The sequence below is a fragment of the Ursus maritimus genome, unplaced genomic scaffold (assembly GCF_017311325.1).
Source record: "Ursus maritimus isolate PB19 unplaced genomic scaffold, ASM1731132v1 scaffold_4, whole genome shotgun sequence".
Lineage (NCBI taxonomy): Eukaryota > Metazoa > Chordata > Mammalia > Carnivora > Ursidae > Ursus > Ursus maritimus.
In genome coordinates this window covers 15,656,200-15,677,880 of record NW_024426552.1, presented here as the reverse complement: position 1 = coordinate 15,677,880, position 21,681 = coordinate 15,656,200, and the positions used below count along the sequence as shown (strand labels likewise).

Below are 21,681 nucleotides of genomic sequence, written 5' to 3'. Positions count from 1 at the left end.
GGAATGAGCAGCCCTCCAGCACTCACAATACCCTGCTTATATTATGATGTCTATTTTGCATATAAAGAAATTGAAGCTTATAGAGATTGAGTAACCCACAGTTATGCAGATACTATGTGATGAAGCCAGAATCTATAAATACCCAATCCCTGAAAAAGTGCCATACTCTGTACTGTAATTATATTTCCCCATATTCTGAATCTGCTTGGAAGCAACTATTTGATGAAGACATTTATACTGCCAGTGAAAACATCTCATTTCAGGCATGAGACTCAATTGTTCCTTCTGTGTCCTTAAGTATCCCCTAAATCTGATGTTTTAGGACAGTAATGAAACAACAGTTCTGCCAGAAAATAAAACATACACCTGGCTCAAAAGCAGGCAGTCACTGGAGTCAACCACTGGCTGCCTGGGAATGCCGCGGAGCACCTCAGGACTAGGACCCCGCACTTACAGCCAAGAGATTGCCAGTAGCTCGTAGCCCAGACATAGGTGGTGACACCCAAAGGTTCATGGGTGGGATGTGTCACTCTCAATAATATAACAGGTCACAAAAGCACTGCTTTGAACTTGAAACAAGATATTTGCTTTCATCAACTCCCCAGGCTCTCCTGCCCTTTTGTTCTCTGACATAGACTATAGATCAAAGATGACAACACTTAGTGTCCTGTGGCCTTTGAAGTTCCAGCTTAGTACAACAGCTATTTCTAGCCTTATGTACCACACAGAGATATCATGCCTGGGGACCTTTGTCTCTTCATGATTTCACGTCATTTTTTTAAAAAGATAATGGCCAGAAAAATTATTTTAGCAGAAAAATGGTCATATGTGTACCCTCATAGTCACATTTATTCAATGGATATTTGAGTGCCCATGTGTGTCAGGCACTGTGATGTGTGCCAAACATCAGATATGAATAAAACCAAGGATTTGTGTGCCCGGAGCACAGGGTTTAGTGTGGAAGAAACCAGTGGGCTCCTAAAGACAATACAATGGATGCTATAGCAAAGAAACGTCCCAGGTCTCCAAGGAGGATGCGCACACGTAAAGGGGACTCATAAAGACAGAAGACTGTAGGTCATGGACATACTTACACATCTCTCGCTCTAGAACTCAGTGCGCTAAGCTGCTCTTCCCTTGCCCCGAACAAAAGAAGGCTGGGGCAAGAGGGGTAGGGTGTGGAAAGAGACTAGATGGGGGTCCACAGGTCAGGATAAAGAAATCTGTATGAATAATGTTTCCCAGAGAGAGAGGCATACCGTATAATCATTGCTGGCACAGAATTAGCAATACACCCAAATCCTCTGAGGTCTCCACACACCCGCCCCCCACCGGGGAAAAGATTCCATCTGAACAGGAAAAACCTGGGCCCCAGTTTCATTGGCTCTCAGGTAGTCTGCTGCCTGAATACCTCATGGAAATGAGGTCTCATCACTAGGCAGCAAAATCAGTCCACCCCTTCTAAATGTGATAATGTACATGTCGGCATTAAGCAGATATCCAAAGGGTGGGGCCGGTTCACAAGGATAGATGGTGTGCCAATGAGATATTACTGTGTAACACACCACCCCAAAACATAACAGAAGAGTTACAGTCATTCTTGCAGCTCATTGTCTCAGACTACTACAACAAAATTCCACAGACCGGGTGGCTTATAAACAACAGGCATTTATTTCTCATGGTTTGGGATGCTGGGAAGTCCAAGACCATGGTGCTGGCCAATTTGTTGTCTGGTGAGAACCTGATTCATGGTTCATAACCTCATACGCCTGTAACTTCATATGGCAGAAGGGGCAAGGGATCTCTCTGGAACTTCTTCTATATGACTACCAATCCTATTCTATTCTCATGTCCTAATCACACAGAGGTTAGGATTCAACATATGAATTGGGGGGGGGGGGGACACAAATATTCGGACCACAGCACTCATGATTCTGCAGGCTAGCAATTTAGACTAGGATAAGCTGGGTGGTTCTACTCTGGGCTGAAATCCCTCAGGCATCTGGGAGGACAACACGGCTCAGTTTCTCGAAGCAGCCCAGCTGTCAGCAGGGGCACTTCAGTTGTGCTCCATTCCCTGCAAAATAGTCTCATGACCTTGACAAAGTTCCAGAAGAGGACAGAAATGCACAGGTCTTTTGAGACTGCCTTAATTTTCTTCTTTTGTATAACAATTACCATGAACTTTAGCTCACAGTTCTGTAAATCAGAAGTTCAGCAGAACATGACTGGCTTCTCTGCTCTGGGCATCACAAGGCTGAAAACAAGCTGGGCTGAGTTCATGTCTGGAAACTCTAGGGGGAACAAAATCTGCTTCCCATCTTATTTTTGGTGTTGGCAGAATTCAATTCCTTGCGGTTGTAGGACTGAGGTCCTTGTTTCCTTGCTGGCTGTCGGTCAGAGGTCACTTTCAGCAAACCAGAGGCTTCCCATGCTCCTTATCACAGGGCCCTGCCCAACCAGAAGTGTGCTTCCAATAGTTCTCAGGCTTCAGATCTCTGACTTCCTCAGTCTCCGACCTCCAGACCCAGATTCAAGGGCTCAAGGGATTAGTTCAGGCCTACATAGATACTTTCTTTGTCTTAAGGTCAACTGATTTGTAAAGCTACTTATATTTTCTAAAAATCCTTTCTGCTACAATGTAATCATAAGAGTGATAATTCATCATACTCACAGGTTCTGACCAACTCAAGGCAAGGAGATTACACAAGGGTGAGGGTCACTGTGGGTCATCTTGGAATTCTGCCTGCAGCCGAGACCATCAACTGCTGGCTCATCATCACTTCTACCACATTCTAAAGACCATAGCAGGTCAGCCCACATGCAAACAATGGAAAACAGATGCCACCTTTCAATAGAAGGAGCTGCAAAGTCACATTAAAAGGAGGCATAGACACAAGGACGGTGAAAGACTGAAACCACGTTTTGCAATCTGCCACAGAAAGCATGAATGAGACTCCCTTACAAAGTTCAGCAGCAACACCCATAGTAGCTCTTGCTGTAACAAGGGGGCCAGGAGAGCAAGCCCATTTTTCATTCCAAGGATGAGAATATGGACAGGCAGGCAGTAAATGTCAGGTGCACACCATCCCTAGAAGTAGACTCAGCCACATTTATTTTCTGGCTGCCCCATTCCACAAAACCTAATCTATCTTTGCCTCCTGCTCTTTCATCAGGGCAATAAAACATCAGGATGCTTCCACACCTCACTTCAGGGGGGCTGGGGGGAACAGAAGACTCGCTGTTCCCAAACCGGAAACCTGAATATGTTAATATCCTTTCTAGATACCCTGCTGACTGTGTTTGTTCCCAAGAAAAGGCTGAGAGGCAGGTGCAGAGGAAATAAAAGCCATGACCAGTCCAGATGGGAAAGTCAAAACTGGCACTCAGGTTTCCTTTCAGTTATTCATATTTCAAGATTCATGGAGTTTTAAATCCCATCTTTATAGTAAGTCCTAGGAGCTCTTATCTCCCTTCTGCATAGAGAATTGAAGAGTTGGGGAGGTCTAAAAGAGGTTACCTATAAACTCAGACGTAGAAAGAGACAAGAACCCCAACTAATACAAAACTGTTGGGGGTGGGGGGATTTTCTGTCCTTGGTGGAGTTTTATTTATTTATTATTAAATGTTTTTGAGGCTCTGGGGGCAGGGCCAGAGAAAACAAGATTTCAAATATCAGCCTCTTTTTTATTTCTGTTTTTTTTGGAAGTGTTGAAATCATGGCCTACGTGTGTTTAAATGGTTTTTCAGAGCTTAATTAGTTCATAGAATGTAAAGAAGAAGGGGGGGAGGAGATGGAGAGGGAGGAGGAGAAGAAGAAGAAAGAGAAAGGAAGGAAGGAAGGAAGGAAGGAAGGAAGGAAGGAAGGAAGGAAGGAAGGAAGGAAGGAAGGAAAAAAAGAAAAGGAAGGAAGGGAGGGAAGGAGGGAGGGAGGAAGAAAGGGAAGAGGGAGGGAGGGAAGAAGAAGGAGGGAGGGAGGAACAGAGGGAAGGAGGAAGAGAGGAAGGAAGAAAGAAACAAGATGAGCTGCTGTATGATTTCTGGGCCACCTCGGAGGTGTGCACCAACTTCAGAATGAAAGCTTGTAGGGAACATACATTTCTCTGAAGGACTCTCAACAGCTGTCAAGAATCGTGCTTTTCTCTGCATACATCACGTCACTGCTCTCACATCTTGGCTAAATGGGCTAAATGTACCAAACTGCATAATTTCACAAGTCAGGTCTGCCAAACTCACAAGTTTCCATTGCTGCTTGGAGTCCAGCCAGCATCCAAGGGCAAGAGGGAAGCGCAAAGTCAAGAATCACTTCCAGGGAGAAACACAGGCAAGAGAGGGTTGGAGGGAAGGAGGGAGACACTGAAAAGTGAATTGCACTGTGCTTTTATTTATATGGAGACAGCACGGTTGGAGGGTTGGAGGATTGTTTCTTAGCTTCTTCAGATGACATGCAGACCATTGCTGCAGGTGGAGAGCTCATAATAGTAATGAGTTGGGGGCAAATTTGAGCACCTTTTCATGTATTACTCTCCTTTGGCACCTTCCATTTATGCATATGCTATTGAAGTAACAATGGACACATTCAACTTTCTTTTTCACAAAACTATTAGCTTAGCTGGTGGTCTCTATTATTTCCACATTTAAGCAATAAAGCAGTGCTTCTTTTTAAAAATCTGACTCTTTTTTTCAGTTAAGTTTTTTGCCAGATCTCCCAAAAAGACAGCTGAAGTCTATTAAATATGTTGATCACTATTATTTGGAGAAGGTGTTGGCAATCTTTTGAGTGGGATGCGACGTTGCTGAATCATTTTTCTGACAATCTACAGATGAGACAAGAGAAAGGGGACGGAATGGGAAGCTGGGTGTTGATGTGGACCTAGGGAATGACTCTCCTCCACTCCCATCATTCTACTTTACACCAACCAGAAAGCGGAGAAGCTCCTTAAAGTGTAAATGCCAGCAGGGCCAGTTAACCCCATCTGTCTCTGACACTTGGGTCTGCCTCTCTAGACCTTTCTGCAGCACAGGAAACAGTCACATGGAGAGACCAGGAGCCTCGGCCTCGCCCATGGGGCTGCTTATCCCAAGTCACTGCCTGCCTCTCTGGACAGTAGGGTCTCCAGCCTCGAAAATCATCTAGATCCCCAACGTTCCTGTGGTTATATTTCTTACTCCATAATAATAGATGAACTGACGGTACATTTAAATGCATTCATTCTATAGAGACCAAGTACAGCACAAGTGCTTGGGGGCACTTGGATTTAGCTCAGGGACAAAACAGGACCGTTGCCCTCAGGACGCTGCTCCCTCATAATTTCAATGCATCTCACTTTCAATTTGTTTTTCCTGATGGAATTACCAGAAAATTATCATTTTAACCATTGTGATGGATATGACCATTTTGAGATCATTATGTACATCCTGAAATATATTTACACAAGGTTGTAAACCATGACCTAAAAATAAAGGTCCCTTCAATACATCATGAATTTCCAAGTCCATGGTCTCTTTGCCTGCAAAACCGACTGTGAGAAAGAAAAGAAACATACTGTGCGCTCGAATGTGTTTGCCGAAAAATTCTGTCAAAATATCTCAGGTTTTTTATATATCCTTCAGACATCAACACATAAACTATTGTTCAACTTCTTTTTCCATTATTTAAATGGGAAAACAAATACGTAAAAGTGTATCCAAAATCTTCCGGATGTTTTGTGTGTATAAGGGGGGAGGGTTGATGTAAGCTGAATACATTTTAATTTCTTTCAATTCTAAGTTAAAAAATAAAACTAAAGGTTTATTCTTCTTTTTCCTGAAGCTAATGTGTACTTAACGTGGGACCGAAAACAGAAACAAAAAAAGCCTAACTTGGATACTCACAGATATCCTCCTGAGAAATTAAAGAGAGCAGGAAGGTACATTAACACGCACATCTCTGAGTCCATTTTCAGGACCTAAAAAGCTTCCTCCCTCTGAATTAGTCTGTGGTTAAACTGCAGCATTTTCCTGTTTGACACAAACAAAGAAAACAAGGCTTTCTCTTTTTTGTCTTTTCTACTGAAAATATGGGATTGGCTACTCAGTTACGACTCTAAGGATTGGTGAGGATATTTCAAGCACAACTAAGTAAAGAGTTTCCTGGAATGACTATATTTGTATTTAACTACATGAGAAAAAACAAATACAAAATGTTGCTAACAAAAAGAAATGAAATTACTCAGAATAGGGGGGAAAGAGACTTGAACAAATGTTAATATTGTCTGAATAAAATGGGAGGAAAGTTATCTTCTTCATAGCCTTCATTTTACACTTTGTCAGCTGGGAGAAAACCAAGTTTTCAATATTAAAAACAATTCTGTGAATAAAATTAGATCTCTCACACTCTAGAACAGAGCATGGCATAGAACTTTCCACGATGATGGAAATGTTCTCTATCTGTTCTGCCCCAATAAAGTGGCCAATAATCACATGTGGCTGTTTAAATTTAAATCAACTGAAATTCAGTAAAATTAACAATTCAGTTCCTTAGTCACAGTAGCCGCATTTTAAGCGCTTAGTAGCAACACGGGGCTGGTGGCTGCCATATTGGACAGCACAGTTCTGGAACCTAGGAAAGGTGTTTAGGTATGCAGTGAAAATACATGTTCAAAGCTTGTCAAGTGAGGGTGGAAAAATGAAAATGTTTCCCAAAAATTATCCATGGAACATGAGGAAATAAGTCTACTTTGTATCATCTGGAGGATTTTTTTTTTCCTCTTTCCATCAAATTTCAGCCAGTAATTAAAACAACTTAGCAGTACTTTTCATCCCAAAGCCTGGAGCAAATTCTCAAGTCTTCCTCTGGAGAATTCCTCTGATAGGGTTTTACACAACCTGTCTATAGAGGCACACTTTCCAAGTACCCAATACATGTTTTTCATCTGAATTCACTTTTTTGGTTCTTTGAGTCTAATTACAATGGAAAGTCCCCTTGCATAGAGCCTATCACTGTCTTAGCAATCACACTTTCCAAGCCTGTTTCCACAAAGCAGATTTCACTATTTAGTTTTTGTCTATTTCTGTAACCCAGGCCACGCAGTAAGATTTCCAAACTGTCAAAAAGACGAAAATAGACAAAGTCTCTCCTTATACAGGTAAGCCTCTGAATGCCTTTGCTTCCCTACGAGAGCTGACATAAAGCAGGAATTCAAATGACCCCAGCTCAATATTTGAAGGCCAACCACAGGTTTCTGCCTACTTTTTAATCAATGGGTATCATACTACACATACAGATGACAGAGTTTATTCATAAATTAATCCATACAAAGTCTGTCTATACAAAGTGTATCTTGAGGGGCTTTTACGTGAAAGAAGAAATATCCTTAACCAGCTTCAGTTTTGTATGCAAGGGCTTCACTCCTATAATGTTCTTAGATGCTTGAATTTCAAGGCAGAATTAAGATCAGGCCAGAAGCTCCCCAAAGCATCCTTTCATCTCGACCTGCCATGGAAGAAGTTCACCAGCGTGAATTCCTGGAAATTATTTGCTTTATTCCTCTGGGATCTGCTCCAGCCTGGAGAGCTGGGAAATAACCTAGCAGGACAATTCCCTCAAGGGAATCTCTTCAAGAAGCAAAACAGTCTGGGGTCACTCAGGACTCACATCTGCCTAAAGATAGCCTTGAGGACTGAGGACCTCATGTTTCCTGATTTCCACACTCATCATCATTATCTCCACTAGAGACTAGACATTGGCTAAAGGCCTCAAGTGGACCGTATGTAGAATTAGCACTCATGGGGCCTGATTATTGATAAATATATTAATAAATACATTAACTTCTTGAGAATTTAATGCATATGTCTAATGCATGTTGTTACATACAGGCCACTGTTCATAAATGCATGTGTGCATGATCTCTAATATAATTACTAATATAATTTACCCCCTAAACTGCTTAGTTAATAGGCACATGTTTTACCCCCAAGATACCTAAAGAGCATTTTCTTCATTGCCTTCATACTTACTGGACCATTTCTGAGCACAATCCCAAGTCTAAACGCTTATCCCTAAGACTGTGCCCAACCCAGATGGGTCCCATGGGAAGAAAAAAATGAGATATGCCCAGGCCACCACCATGATCAGACTGCTCTATAATATCAAGCTCAAGAGCCAGTTCCCTACTCCCCCCAATTCAACATTTTACTTTCAAAAAAAAGATGACACATGACCATAATTGAAATATGGGTAGAACATAGCAGCATTTAAGGGGGGGAAAAAAAGGAGGGAAGGCAAAGTGTATAGATGAGTTCAAACCCCATACAGAGTCTTCCTCAGAGGGATAGCAGGCCCAGGTTTAAAGCAGATGTTGGCAAACAATGGCCCACAGCCAAATCTGCCTGTGTGCTTTTGTAAATAAAGTTTTATTGGAACACAGCTTTGCCCGTTGATGTACGTATTATCTGTGGCTGCTTTCAGGGTACAACAGCAGAGCTGTGATAAAGACCATACGGCCCAAAAAGCTGAAAATATCTGGACCTGTAGAGAAAAAGTTTGCTGACCCCTGGTTTAGACTTTTAGATTTTGCTGACAATGGTCCTTATTGGGGTTCCCTGAAGCAACTACTCAGAAAATGAATGGGGAAAATCTGCATGGTATCTATCCCTCCTTCCATTACAGAGGAGCAAGTGTGTGGCAGTCGAAAAGGCAGCTCTCAGTCTCATCACCCTGTTGCTGTAAGTTCTGAGAACCATTACTACTTGAACACTTGGTAAACTTATCTTCAGGAACTTGAAAGAAGGCTGGGAACATCTCTGAAGTGAATTTCAAAATACGTTTAAATCCACGTTGGGGTTCTCCAAGTGGGTAGCTGAATAACCATGTATGTGCCTAGAGGCCTTTCAAGGGGGATGTTGCTGATTGGCACTTTGTAGCACAGGCCACGGGAGTGCACTTGAAAAACAGGCATAATTGCTTTTCCAAGTTTGTACCATAAATAATCATTTTTTAAAAGGTTCCAGTAACTTGCCCACTAGGAAAAAAGAAAAAGGGGGAAAAAAAAAAAAAAGAAAGCGGGACAAGGATGCAGTGGTTTTGGTCTAAAATAATCACGTTCGAGGTCATGCTGCCATCTGCAGTCTTCCAGTGTTTTTGCCCAAACACGGGGATTTTGATGACTGCTGCCACACATGTCTGTTGCATGGAGGCCGAAAAGCTTTGCCAGTACAACAGTAAGAGGACACTTAGACCAACATTTTATCTTTAGTCATGGTCTTCCTTCCCTCCCACCCAGCACCACATTTTTGAGTCTCTTCTGTTTCCTGACCATGCCTACGAACACCAGCAATATGACATTAACTGAATTAGTGTGCGGGGCTATTCGGAAATGTAGAGTTCAGGGTCTGCTCACACTCATGCAAATGCCGTCACACTGCCGACTGTGCTGGGACACGGTGTGTGCCAAAAGCAGGTGAGGCGCCAAGTCCAGAAGAGCCAATTTTTTTTAAACTCTGGTAAATTGGGGGATTAAAGAATCTAAGGGGAGCACATATACTAAAACTGGAATGATTCAGAGGGGTTCTGCATGGTCCCTGTGCAAGGAGGAAATGCAAATTCCTGAAGTGTCCCATACTCAAAAAAAAAAAAAAAAGGATCTCAGGGGATGTGTACTTTGCTGGGGGGCTGTGGTAACAAAGTACAACAGACCATGTGGCTTCAACAACAGAAAACTGTCTAGCTCTAGAGGCTGAGAGGTCTAAGATCAAGGTACTAGCAGGGCTGCTTTCTGTTGAGGGCTCTCTCTTGGCTTCTCACTGTGTCCTCACTTGGTCTTTCCTCTACGCCTGTCTGCCCTAATTTCTTCTTATTAAGGACACCAGTCATTAGTTTAGGGCCCACCCCAATCACCTTATTTAACTTTAATTACTTCTTTAGAGAACCCATCTCCAAATACAGTTCATGATGAAGCACTAAGGGGTTAGGATTTCAACATAGGTGCAGGGAGAGCAGAATTCAGCCCATAATGGAAATAAGTCAAATAAAGTGCTTACTTCTAATGCTTGGAACCAAAATGGATGGCATACAGTAAGGAATAAGGCATTGGCTTGCCAAGGAAGAAAAAAGGGAGGGAGGAAGGAAGGGTGGATGGGGAGGAGGGAGGAAGTGGGAGGGAGGAAAGGAAGGAAGGGGGCGGGGGAAGGAGGGGAAAAAAAGCTTCATGAATGACTGGAGTCTAAACTGGCCCAAACAAGAGACCTAGCTTAATTGAGGAATTCACCCCAGCTGTGCCTCCTAGGAGCCGATCGATTCATCAACTTATGAAGCCATGTTGAATGTTGGACGATCCCAGCTACTAAGGCCATTCATTTTTGCCCGTCATGCTCTGTATCATCCAGCAGAGTGTTTGCCCTAGAGATTTAATCCAAATGGAACAAAACAGGGGGAAAAATGGATTTGCTATTCTCAAAAGGTGTCAATGGTCCATTGCTGAACACTGATCTGTAGTGTCTGCTGAAAGGTAGAGCCCCTGCTTTTCCTGCCCTGACACAGTCAGCTGGGGGCTGCAGCAGGAAGCTCGCCCTGTGATGCTTCCACTAAAGCAACAGCCTGCTATTTCACCATGAGGCTGCGCCCATTCCGCACACAAGATTGCTGCACTTACTCCCTCATCTATTACTTCTTAATAAATGGAACAACAGTCTCCATTTATCATGATCCCTGCTACGCATGCGGCTTATGCTAGGTATTTGACATACAAGCCCTGATGGGACAATCACCTTTTCAATTTCCTCAACCACACAGACGCATTTTACAGAGAGCTATTTTATACATAAGTGGTTATAAAATATGTAAACAATATAAGTCATATTTTGTAACCATTTTGTTTTATGCTTTTAGAGAAAAGCCATAGGCTGCAAATCAAAGGGTAAATTATGAACCAAACAGTTTTATGCTGTTTTTGTCTTGCGATTTCACAGCAGTTGATATAGTCTCGCGGTGGGGATATTATACCTCAATTCACATGCTGCTTAGGTTTTTTTTTCCACAGATAATTTTGAATCATAACATACACAGAGTCAGAGACAATACAACCTTTAGATTCTCTTCTTCCCAAAACAATAACTGAAGTATACCTAAAGGAGCCACTACTAACCAAAAAAAATGTATTTTTCATTTACGGAAAAAGGGCAAATAATTGCTTCTTATAAGCATAATTCCAATTATTGCTGCAAATGGGAAACAGGTGTGATTGTAGAGCTCCACTTAGCTTCCAAGCTGGAACCTGAGGGTGTTAAGTATTTTGTGGTGCAATACTGACATCTGGTGGTCACTGTGAAGTACTTCATATTTAGTAGCAGAGAGCAACTACAGGGGAGCCCTTGACAATGTTCCTGGCCTCCTTTTATCCATTTTATTACTCCCCTGGTGTCTATTAGATACAGAGAATCTGATTTGTACACATAGGACATTGTAGACTCTACATATTATTTAAAGTTTGAATGAAGTAATTCCAGGGGCTCAAGCCTTAAACCCAGACCAGAGGGGACTCTGCTCTGGCCCCACGATTTAGAGGGCTCAGCGGACTTCCCCTGGCTGTGCCTCTCCCTGCAGATCAGAGTCCTGGGGCCAAAGGACGTGCCCACCCACACCCCGGGAAGCCCTTTGCTTCCTGATACAAGCTCTCTACCTCACCTTCACCACCAATTGCACTTCCTGCATCCTATTAATGCACTAATGCTCTCATTTTGCCTGAGGTTTTAATGAACAATAACAGGCTCCCACTTCCCAGATATGATTTGCATTAGAGTGGCTTACCGAAATAACCTGACACATCATTTCCCAGCAATAATAATAACAAAGGGTAATTTAAGATACAAAAACAGAACCGTGGGATAACTCTTCCCTCCCCTTCAAATCATATACTGTGTCTACAAAAAGCTACCACATTTTCCAAACCTTAGACCTCTGCTGCCACCTTCAGGACGCCTGTCATAACAGCACGTTCTACTGCTGCTTCTTACTTCATAAAATGTTACATACAGTTTCCGTTAGAGAAGATGAGAAAGTTCTGGCCATCTGCTCTATAACATCCTACCTAGTTAACAATACTGTATTGCACACCTAAAACTTAAGAGGGTAGATTTTATATTGTGTGTTCTTACAATAAATAAATAAAAGCTATGTGAGAGAGAGAGAGGGAGAGGAAAGGAGGGAGAAAGAGAAGGGGGGGAGGGGAGAGGTGGGGAGGGAGGCTACCAGAAGAGGAAGCTGGCTGAATCTTTTAATACAAGAAGCTAAGAAAGCAGTGACTGGCATTTAGTCTGTGGTGTTTTACAAATCTGTTACACATTTTATTTGCTCTATCAAATAACAGAATAATAAAAATAGCTAACACCATATATATAATGTAGATACAGGATAAATAACAAAAGCATGCAAAGATCATGTTTTATACACATAAGGAAACTGCATGGTATAAATGATACACGGTACGGCCAGAACAGCTGGCACTTATACAGCCTACTATGCGGCAGGTAGGGTGCTGTGTACTTTATCATCGTCACCGTGTTTGCACATTTCATCGTCTCAACAACCCCCAGGTGGATACTATTACTAGCCTTATCTATTTTACAGACAAGGAAACTGAGGTTCCAAGAAATTGGCTACGATTCTGCAGCAAGTGATAGCTGGGCTTGGATTTGAGCTCTGTGTATCTGCCTTCAAAGTCAGCGTTCCTCACACTGGATGAGCCCCTGTCATTTCAGGAAGCTGCACAATGACAGAAAGTGTGATGCTGTGAAATAAGAAAAATGAGATGTAGCATCTCCCGGCATTCCCTCACAAGTGTTGCTGGGCGCTGAGAATGCAGGGGTGAAGGAGGCAGGCAAGGGCCTTCCTCACGACCCTGCATGCTAATAGGAAGGAGAACAACTTCTCCTAATAGGAAGGAGAAAAACAGAAAAATAGCTGTTTGTATTTTAACAAGAAAACTATGTGTGATACATGTAGTTTATAAAATGCATAAGATATATTGAGAATCAAAGTAAGGTGGTGTGAGAGAAAGTGACCAAGAGGCTGTTTTGTGTTGGGTGGTCTAAAAGGAGGTGATAGATACTGAACAAGAACCACTCTTCAAGAAAATTTTTTTTTTAATCTACCCATATGAAGTTCTATGGGAATAGAGAAAATTCCAGAAATACGTAAGAAGAGCTGGTGTAGAAATCTCAAGAGAGGAAAGCATCTGTACATCCTTAAAGAGCACAAATAAAGCCTGCTGTAGGGGTGAGAAAGAGGAGGGAGAGGGTGAAGGGCAGAGGTCTGAGAGCTGGGCATGGCTGCACTTCGGAGGGCCAGATAAGCCAGGGCTATGTAGGGGGATTTCATCACTGGTGGAAAGAGAACCCTTTGGAAGGCTTTAAGCCCGTGAAAAAGATCACTCTGGCTGCTCTGTGAAGGAAGGGTTTGAAGGAGCAGAAAATGGAAGCAGATATCCCAGACGCCCCTCACTAGCAGTAATGGGGATGGGCAGATCTGGAGGGATCCGTAGGCTGTGCATGGAGTCTACAGGTCACATGCTTGCAGTGGGGAAAGGGAGTGGAGAAAGACAAATTGAAAATAATGCTCATACATGGGGGGGTTGCTATGACCTGGGGAGGAGAAAGTTCAAGGGTGAAGGGGAGCAAATCTGGAGTTGTACTTCAAGACCTAAATTGGGGGGCACCTGGGTGGCACAGTCGTTAAGCGTCTGCCTTTGGCTCAGGGCGGCTCAGGGCGGCTCAGGGCGTGATCCCAGCATTCTGGGATCACGCCCCACGTCAGGCTCCTCCGCTGGGAGCCTGCTTCTTCCTCTCCCACTCCCCCTGCTTGTGTTCCCTCTCTCACTGGCTGTCTCTCTCTCCGTCAAATAAGTAAATAAAATCTTAAAAAAAAAAAAAAAAAAAAAAGACCCAAATTGGGAAACTCATTCTGTCTTTTCTTTTTTAAGAATTTATTTTTTTATTTGAGAGAGAGAGACAGCACATGAGCTGGGGGTGGGCAGAGGTAAAGGGAGAAGCAGACTCCCTGCTGAGCAGGGAGCCCAAAGTGGGACTCCATCCCAGGGCCCTGGGATCATGACCTGAGCTGAACTGACTGAGCCACCCAGGCGTCCCTCATTTTGTCTGTCTGACTGTGTGACTGTAGTCAAGCTATTGAACCTCATTGAGCCTCAGTGCCCTCATCTATAAAAATGCTGAAGCAGACCTTTTCTGGATAACTTATCTGTGTGGGATGTATTGCAGTTTGCAAAGAATGGCTTTAAAAACTTCCAAACCTATGGGTAGTGATGGAATACGCATTAGCTTACTTTGGAAGATCCTGTGTGACAAAGTGAGTGAATGAATGAATGAATCACCGACCAACCAGCCCACAGTGGGAGTCAATCTTCAAAGTTAATGTCTAGAAATGAAGATGAAGTTACATTCTGGAGTCATAATATTCCTACCACATTACTGGTATAAAACCGACTTTCATGTTACCTAACTCTGAAACCTGGGAGGTGAAATTCCTCTAGACAACAAAGCATCTGCTTGTGGATTTATATACACTGTCAATGAATGTTGTAGACTGAAATAAGTTCTTTTTTATTTGACAATGTCATTGTTCTTTGCACCAGCTTCCATCAAATACTGGACCACCTGGACTCAATTCTTTTCCTTGGGTTATTTTTAGATGATTCTGTGAGGTGTGGGAATTATTGCTGGAATATCTGGGTTTCTTAAAGAAAATCCCAGGGAATCAAAAGGGTTCTGGACACAGCATATGTGAACTGGAAATAGAGAAGTGGAAAGAAATATTCCATCTTCTGGGAAAACAGGCAGAATTATCAATTATATGGGGCTAAGCTGAATTTAAAACTTGGTCCCTCTTTCCACTGTCAGAAAGAGACTGTGAGTGTGGGGTAGGAATATTCCTGCCCCGTTCCTTAGAACTTTTATAGAATTTCCATTTTCTGATTTGTTTTCTCCAAATATTTGAAGGGCAGCTGAATTATTCATGTTACCAAAACCACTAAATCATCTACGTTTTAGCAAACTGATCAAGATTTTTGATAAATCTTGTTGTACAATAAACACCATACACATAGTGATCTACTTCTAAGATACTGGAGACCTAGTACTTCGGATTCCTGATGCAAGGTTAATTAGTCCACCTGTGGTGGGCTGTACTGTTCTCTACAAGTTGCCTCTACTTCCTAACATTGCTATTGTGGGGGATTTGGGCACTGGCCAAGAGATTGGGCTATCCACCCTCTAAGGGTCCTTGGAACCCTAAAACCCTATGAATCTATACCTCCATCAGAAAAAAGAACATAGTTTGCTTCTCGATAGCAAGAATAATGATCAATATCTTTACAATCACAATAGTGCACACTTACATAGAGTTTTACATGTGCTGAGCACTGCTTCATGCACACATTCTACGAGAACTTATAAGGTAGATACTATTATTGTCCCAGTTTTCCCAGAGGAGGAAACTGACACATAGGAAGTTGAAATAACTTCTTCAAGGTCAGAAAGTCCAAAGACCCTGCCTCCAAAGACTGCTCCATGCACACATTCTACGAGAACTTATAAGGTAGATACTATTATTGTCCCAGTTTTCCCAGAGGAGGAAACTGACACATAGGAAGTTGAAATAACTTCTTCAAGGTCAGAAAGTCCAAAGACCCTGCCTCCAGTAATCTCCAGTTACTTGAGAGTGCACACCCATTTCTTGGCACAAAGGACACATAGCCAAAAACACTACACAAAGTTTTGAACAGCCAAGTCACCTTTTAAAAAGTTTAAGAGCTTAGAATGGTCAAAATCTGAAACACTTAAAACTCCAAATACTGATGAGGATATGAAGGAGCAGGTACTCTCATTCCTTGCTGGTGGAAATGCAAAATGGCACAGCCACTTTGGAAGAGAGTTTGGCAGTTTCTCATAAAACTAAATGTCCTCTCACCATATGATTCAGCAATCATGTTCCTTGGTATAGACCCAAAGGAGTTGAAGATGTATGTCCACTCAAAAACTTGCACATAAATGTTTATAGCAGCTTTTTTCCGAATTGCCAAAATTTAGAAGTTGGTGAACAGATAAATAAACTGTGGTATAGCCAGACAATGGATTATTATTCAGCATTAAAAAGAAATGAACTATCAAGCCATGAGAAGACATGGAAGAAAATTTAAATGCATGTTACTATTAAGTGAAAAAAAAAAAAAAAGCCAATCTGAAAAGGCTATATACTATGCAAGTCCAACTATATATGATATTCTGGAAAAGGCAAAACTATGAAAGCAGAAGAATATTAGTGGTTGTTAGGGGTTGGGTTGGACTGGGTAAGGATGAATAGGTGGAACAGAAGATTTCTAGGGCAGTGAAAATAGTCTGTATAATACTCTAATAATGGATACACGTTAGTCTACGTTTGTTCAAACCTATAGAATATATAATACCAAGAGTGAATCCTAAAGTAAACTATGGACTTTGATTAAAATGTGTCAGTGTAGGTTAATTAACTGTAACAAACATAACCACTCTAGTGGGGGATATTGATAACAAAGAAGGCTATGCATGTGTGGGGTCAGGAGATACATGTGAACTCTCTGTACCACCCTATCAATTTTGCTATGAATCTAAAACTGCTCTAAAAATATTTTTTTCTTAAATTTGATTCCAGTCAAGAGGTGTGACTATCAACACTGCTAAGCCTGTGGTAACCTTGAACTTGATCATCAGAGTATGACCCTTGAAGAGGCAATCTTGCTGTTAAAACATGGTCTTTGCTCACAGCACAAAAAGGCTGGTAATTTCAGAAGCAAGATAAGTATTCCAGGGGATGGCTGAGATTGGATAAGGTTCTCTACCAACTCAACTGATCAGTCTACCAAGAAATTAGAATGAGTATAAACAGAGGTTGTGCGTCTTTTACAAGAACCTCAGGGGTGTCTCGCGGCTCTCTAATGACATTGTTTCAAAAATTAGCCTAATCTCTAAGAACACAGCAAACCATATGTTTACACACCAAAACAACCAGTTCAGAAATAAAAATGATTAGTTATTAAGCCAGTCATTTTATCATTACTATTTTAACGAACCTGACTAAATGGACCATTACTTTGCCAAGAAGCAGACAATCAATGATCACCTTAAAGACAGAAGGGACAAATGGGCAAGGAAATATTTTTTAAATATACAGCATATGAGCTTACAGTGTTCAAAATCCAGTGAAGAAATGTATTAATATATGAAGGAACACAGGCACATACCTACGTTAAATTAAGAAAAAAGAAAAGCACATGGAAATCTTAAAATAGAATGAGCTTTGAGAAACAAGAAAAATTCTCTGTAAGTATGACATTAGATTCCCTTAAGACTTTTTCTTATTGCCTTAAGATTTTTAATCCTTAGCTGTAGGATTCTCACTCTGTGTAGCACTGTTGCAGAGAACATCGCAGGGTAGTGCATGACCATTTAATAAACAAATTTAATAACTGGAAATAATCGTTGATGCCTACTGGGCCAAACTCATTCTCAGATTAGAAAACAAAGTCTCACAGAAGTTCAGTGTCTTTCCAGGTTCATACAGCTCATTGGTATCAGACCCAGGACTAGCACCTGGTTCAGTGTCTTTTACAGAAAAAACGAAAGAAAGAACTTTTGGCAAGTGAAATATAGCTGGGCCTTAGATACTAGCTACACAACTTTTCAGCCAGCTCTTCCAAACTCACCATATTTGGAGATTTCAGAGAATGTTAAATACATTGTTTCACTACTCAGGGAAACCCTGAGGCATTTGTTACCTGATACTTCTAAGGGCATTCCGGCTTCCTATCAGATTTTTGAACTTGTAAATGATATTGAAAAGAACCAGATATCATTTTGGACTATGCTTATAAACGTACCTACTGTTCAAAGTGACTTTATTGAGCTTAGAATGATTGAAAAAAGCAACGTTAATATAAAATATATGCTAGTTAAAAACTACACCATGGATTATTCTAGGAGTAGATTTAAACTATTTTTCTTTTCCTTTTCTTTTGGTAATCATGCACATAAAGCCAGCGGCTGGTTAAGGACAAAGAGATTCACAAATGAAGATTTACACAGGAAAAAAAAAAATTAAAGCCAATTTTTAACATCTACATTGTTTAGAACCAATATGAGCAAAAGTTTTGCTTAAAAAAAAAAACCTTCAGTTCACAGAAAGGACATAGGAAAATAACAAATAGAATAGAACATAAAATTCTTTAGGTCTAAAAACAGATTAGTCACCTATCATGATTGTAAAACGGTCAGCCCCCACACAATTTTTTTCAAAGTTCTCAAATTAAGTTGATGCATTTAAGTCCTGAAACCAAGTTCTAATCTACATTTTCTCAGTTCCTGTTAGCCAGTAAATAGGATAGTTGGCCCCAAAGCAAAAAAAAAAAAAAAAAAAAAAAAAAAAAAAAATCTGTCCTTGCAGAGCTGACCCAAACACAAAAGTGAAATACCTGGTTTTCTGGGCCATCCTAACAACCAGAGAGTGAATCGACTGGCCCTCCTGACAGTTAAAAAAGACCAAATAAACAGCTGCCACTTCAGTGAATAAACCTCCCCAGGCTGTGCCTTGTCCCTGCTACCACAAAGTCCCTACAATACGTTTTTAACTGAGGTGTGTGAGTCTGAGTTCCAATGGGAACCAGACATAGAGAAGCCCTAGGATAATCTTGAAGCTTCTTCCAGAGACACGTCTTGAAAATTATGATTCTTACAATATCGATACATGTTTTCTTCTTCTGTCATAATAAAGGTAAGTGTTTCAATGAGACACTCCCGTACAGGATCCCGTTTGCCTCTATTCCCATCTAGAGACAGAACCTCCCTGGCTGTGATACTGAGTGCCCAGGATCACAGTGGGCAGAGCCTGGATTAACCTCAGTGGAACAGGGTTCCACTCTCAACTTGGTATTGTACCAACTGTATGTCCTCAGGCAAGTCTCATGTCCTCCTCTGACAGGTTAAAGAGAGAGGGAAGAAATAACGCCAGCTCTGCATGCTTCCAAGAGTTATTTTAAAGACAGTGAATGTGAGATGAACTTGAACGGCAGAAAGTACTATAAACTGCCTGGTGGTTGTGGTGTTATCATGACGTTGGCAGCCAGGGCCCTCCGACTGCCAAGGCTCATCGAGCCATGGTGGAGGCCAGGAAGTCTGGGCAGGTATTATCAGACGTCTCCATGTGCAAAGTCAGCCCATCCTTCACCTGTGGCTAGCCTCCGAATGGGCATCTCCAGAGCCTCATTTCCACAGAATGACTTCAGAGCTCAATAGTAGTGATTCTTCAGAGTTAAGAGGTTAAAGGTGCTGGGACGTGGCTCCAATGTTTCCAGAATCCCTAATGGCCTCAATCATAAAAGCATGTTTTCCTGCATTATAATCAGAATAGACCGGCTGGCACCTCCCAGGGAACTCCCCTTCCCACAGGGCCCTGATGGGAGCAGAAGGGTTAACATTCTCAGCATCCCTGGAGAAAGGATGTAACTGGTGGTATCCTGAGCCTGAACAGGAAAACATGGAGCTCATAAATCCTCTTGTAGCCTTTAAAAGAGGCAATGTGAATTCTCAGCAGGACTTCATCTCCAGAGGTAGCTACTCAGAGTTAACTACGTAGTGTGAAAAAAAGCACCTTTCATAAACAGCACTATTTTAGAAACAGAAATCATTTTTGCTTAGTCTTATAAAATTCTTTCCTATAACCTACCTAACCTCTATTTTTGTCTAGACAGGGATTTAGACATGTGCGCACACGTGCACGCACGCGCACACACACACACACTGTCCTGTTCTCTCCCTTTTGGGATGCTTCTCCTTCTAAAAAGGCAGTGGAATTCCAGAAGTTACGAAATACATTCTGATGTTTTTATGGAGCACAAAAGTAAAATAGTGCCTTTTTTTTTTTTTTTTTTTTTTAGATAAAAGATAGTATTTTTCAGAAAGAAGAGAGTAGGCCTCTTGGATTCTTATCTGGAATTTTCTAAAATCATCGAGTACATGTTTGGAGTGGAGCCCTGTTAATTTTCATTTCTGCAAATCCTACACCAGGGAGTTCTAAAACAGCCCAGCTCTACGAGCAACGTCAGTTAATGCCAATGCCAGAGTGGCCCGAGGTCCCCTGCACACAGTCGAGATTATAACCTCATGAATCCACAACTTCACAGAATACCTGACCCTTGTATGCAGATGTTATTTCCTGAAGTGAAGAAACAAATGTTAATTCATCTGGTACAGCAGCCTGTCAGTTCCTCCAGTAGCCAACAATAAACGCATCGGAGGAAGTTCTGGGGAACCAATCAAAAGGGGGGCTTCATTTCTGAACTTGGCTGAGTCCACCTCATGCCTTGTAAATGTCAACGTGTGTACGTGTGAGCATCTGACATTGCTCAGCAGCACATACCAAAGGCCAAGAATTTGGCAGAGCTGGGCTGATTAGAATGCCTAAAAATATTCCATTTTATCAAAATCCATTCTGATGCCTTTTAGCATTTGAGCAAAATGCTAGAGCAGCAGGATACTTAGGAGGCATAAATTCTGAGAGGCCTTCCAAAAATTCAAAAGACACAACCTCATTGTGTAAGATGTAACCCTTCAACTTAAGTTCTTGTTAATCTATTTTTACCCCAACAGATTTTTTATTTTTTTGTAAACCATGTAAGGCAATGTTCTCTCATTTATAAACATTTATATAATGTAATCTAATTTAATTCAACAAATAGTTATTGAGAACCTATTATACACAAGGCACTTTGTTGGGCCCCATGGGGAAAATAAGGTCAAGTAAATAATTGTCCTTACTTTGAATCTGCCCACAATGCAGGAAAAGTGGAGAACTCTTCTGGGAATGAGCTGCTCTTGAGCCAGGCAAATCACAATCTATGTTTTAGAAGAGGCATAAGCCAATAGCTAAGGAAGAGACAAGGAAGAGATTAATCTGGCCGGCAAGGATTGGCAAAGGCTTCTTGAGGGTGGTACCATTTTGATCTGGGCCATTAGGTAGGAAGAGTTAGCCAGGCAGAGATGAGGAAATGCTATAGTCAGAAAGTGCAGGGCAACAGAAAAATTAGTGTGAGATCTTCCAGCTTCTTCATTATCACAGGTGACAGGGTTTTCCAAAATAAGAAGGCTAATGGCATCAGGATAAAAGCTCCCACAATCTTTGCAATCAAAATGTGCTACAATGGGGCAGACCCTAAACAAGAGGGGAAATACCATTTTTGCAAAATGGCCAGAGAGTGATGATTTATACCAGAGGTAAGCAAGATTTAGTCCTATTGTGTGACATGTTAAAAAGCTGTCCTTCTTTGGCCATCATATCCATATATGCACCAATGTGTGTGCATGGCACATTTCACTCTCAGCACTTCACCTCATCCTTCTTTCCCTATCAGCAAGCCAAATCCTCTTGGTCCTGAATTTTAATTTAGGTATCTCTCACCCATAATAACAGATTTACAAAAAAGCTGCAACTCATGGTTTCAACCATGTTTCCATAGAGTTTGGGGGAGTATATCCAAGAGGTGTAATATCTTGGGTGGTCAGAGATTTTGAAGACTTGCTCAGGAACTACCTTTAATATTACCTTGTAAATTGATTAAAAAAAAGAATTATCTGGTACTTATGAGAGAATGGACTGCCAAGTTC

General features: G+C 41.6%; 1 non-coding gene across 1 annotated transcript; it reads left to right on the top strand.

The window, feature by feature from the left end:
* Nucleotides 1–9,501: 9,501 nt before the first annotated feature.
* LOC121100533 lies at nucleotides 9,502–9,606 on the top strand. Its single transcript, XR_005832291.1, has one exon. It is a non-coding gene; the product is annotated as a U6 spliceosomal RNA (small nuclear RNA).
* The last annotated feature ends 12,075 nt before the right edge of the window (nucleotides 9,607–21,681 follow it).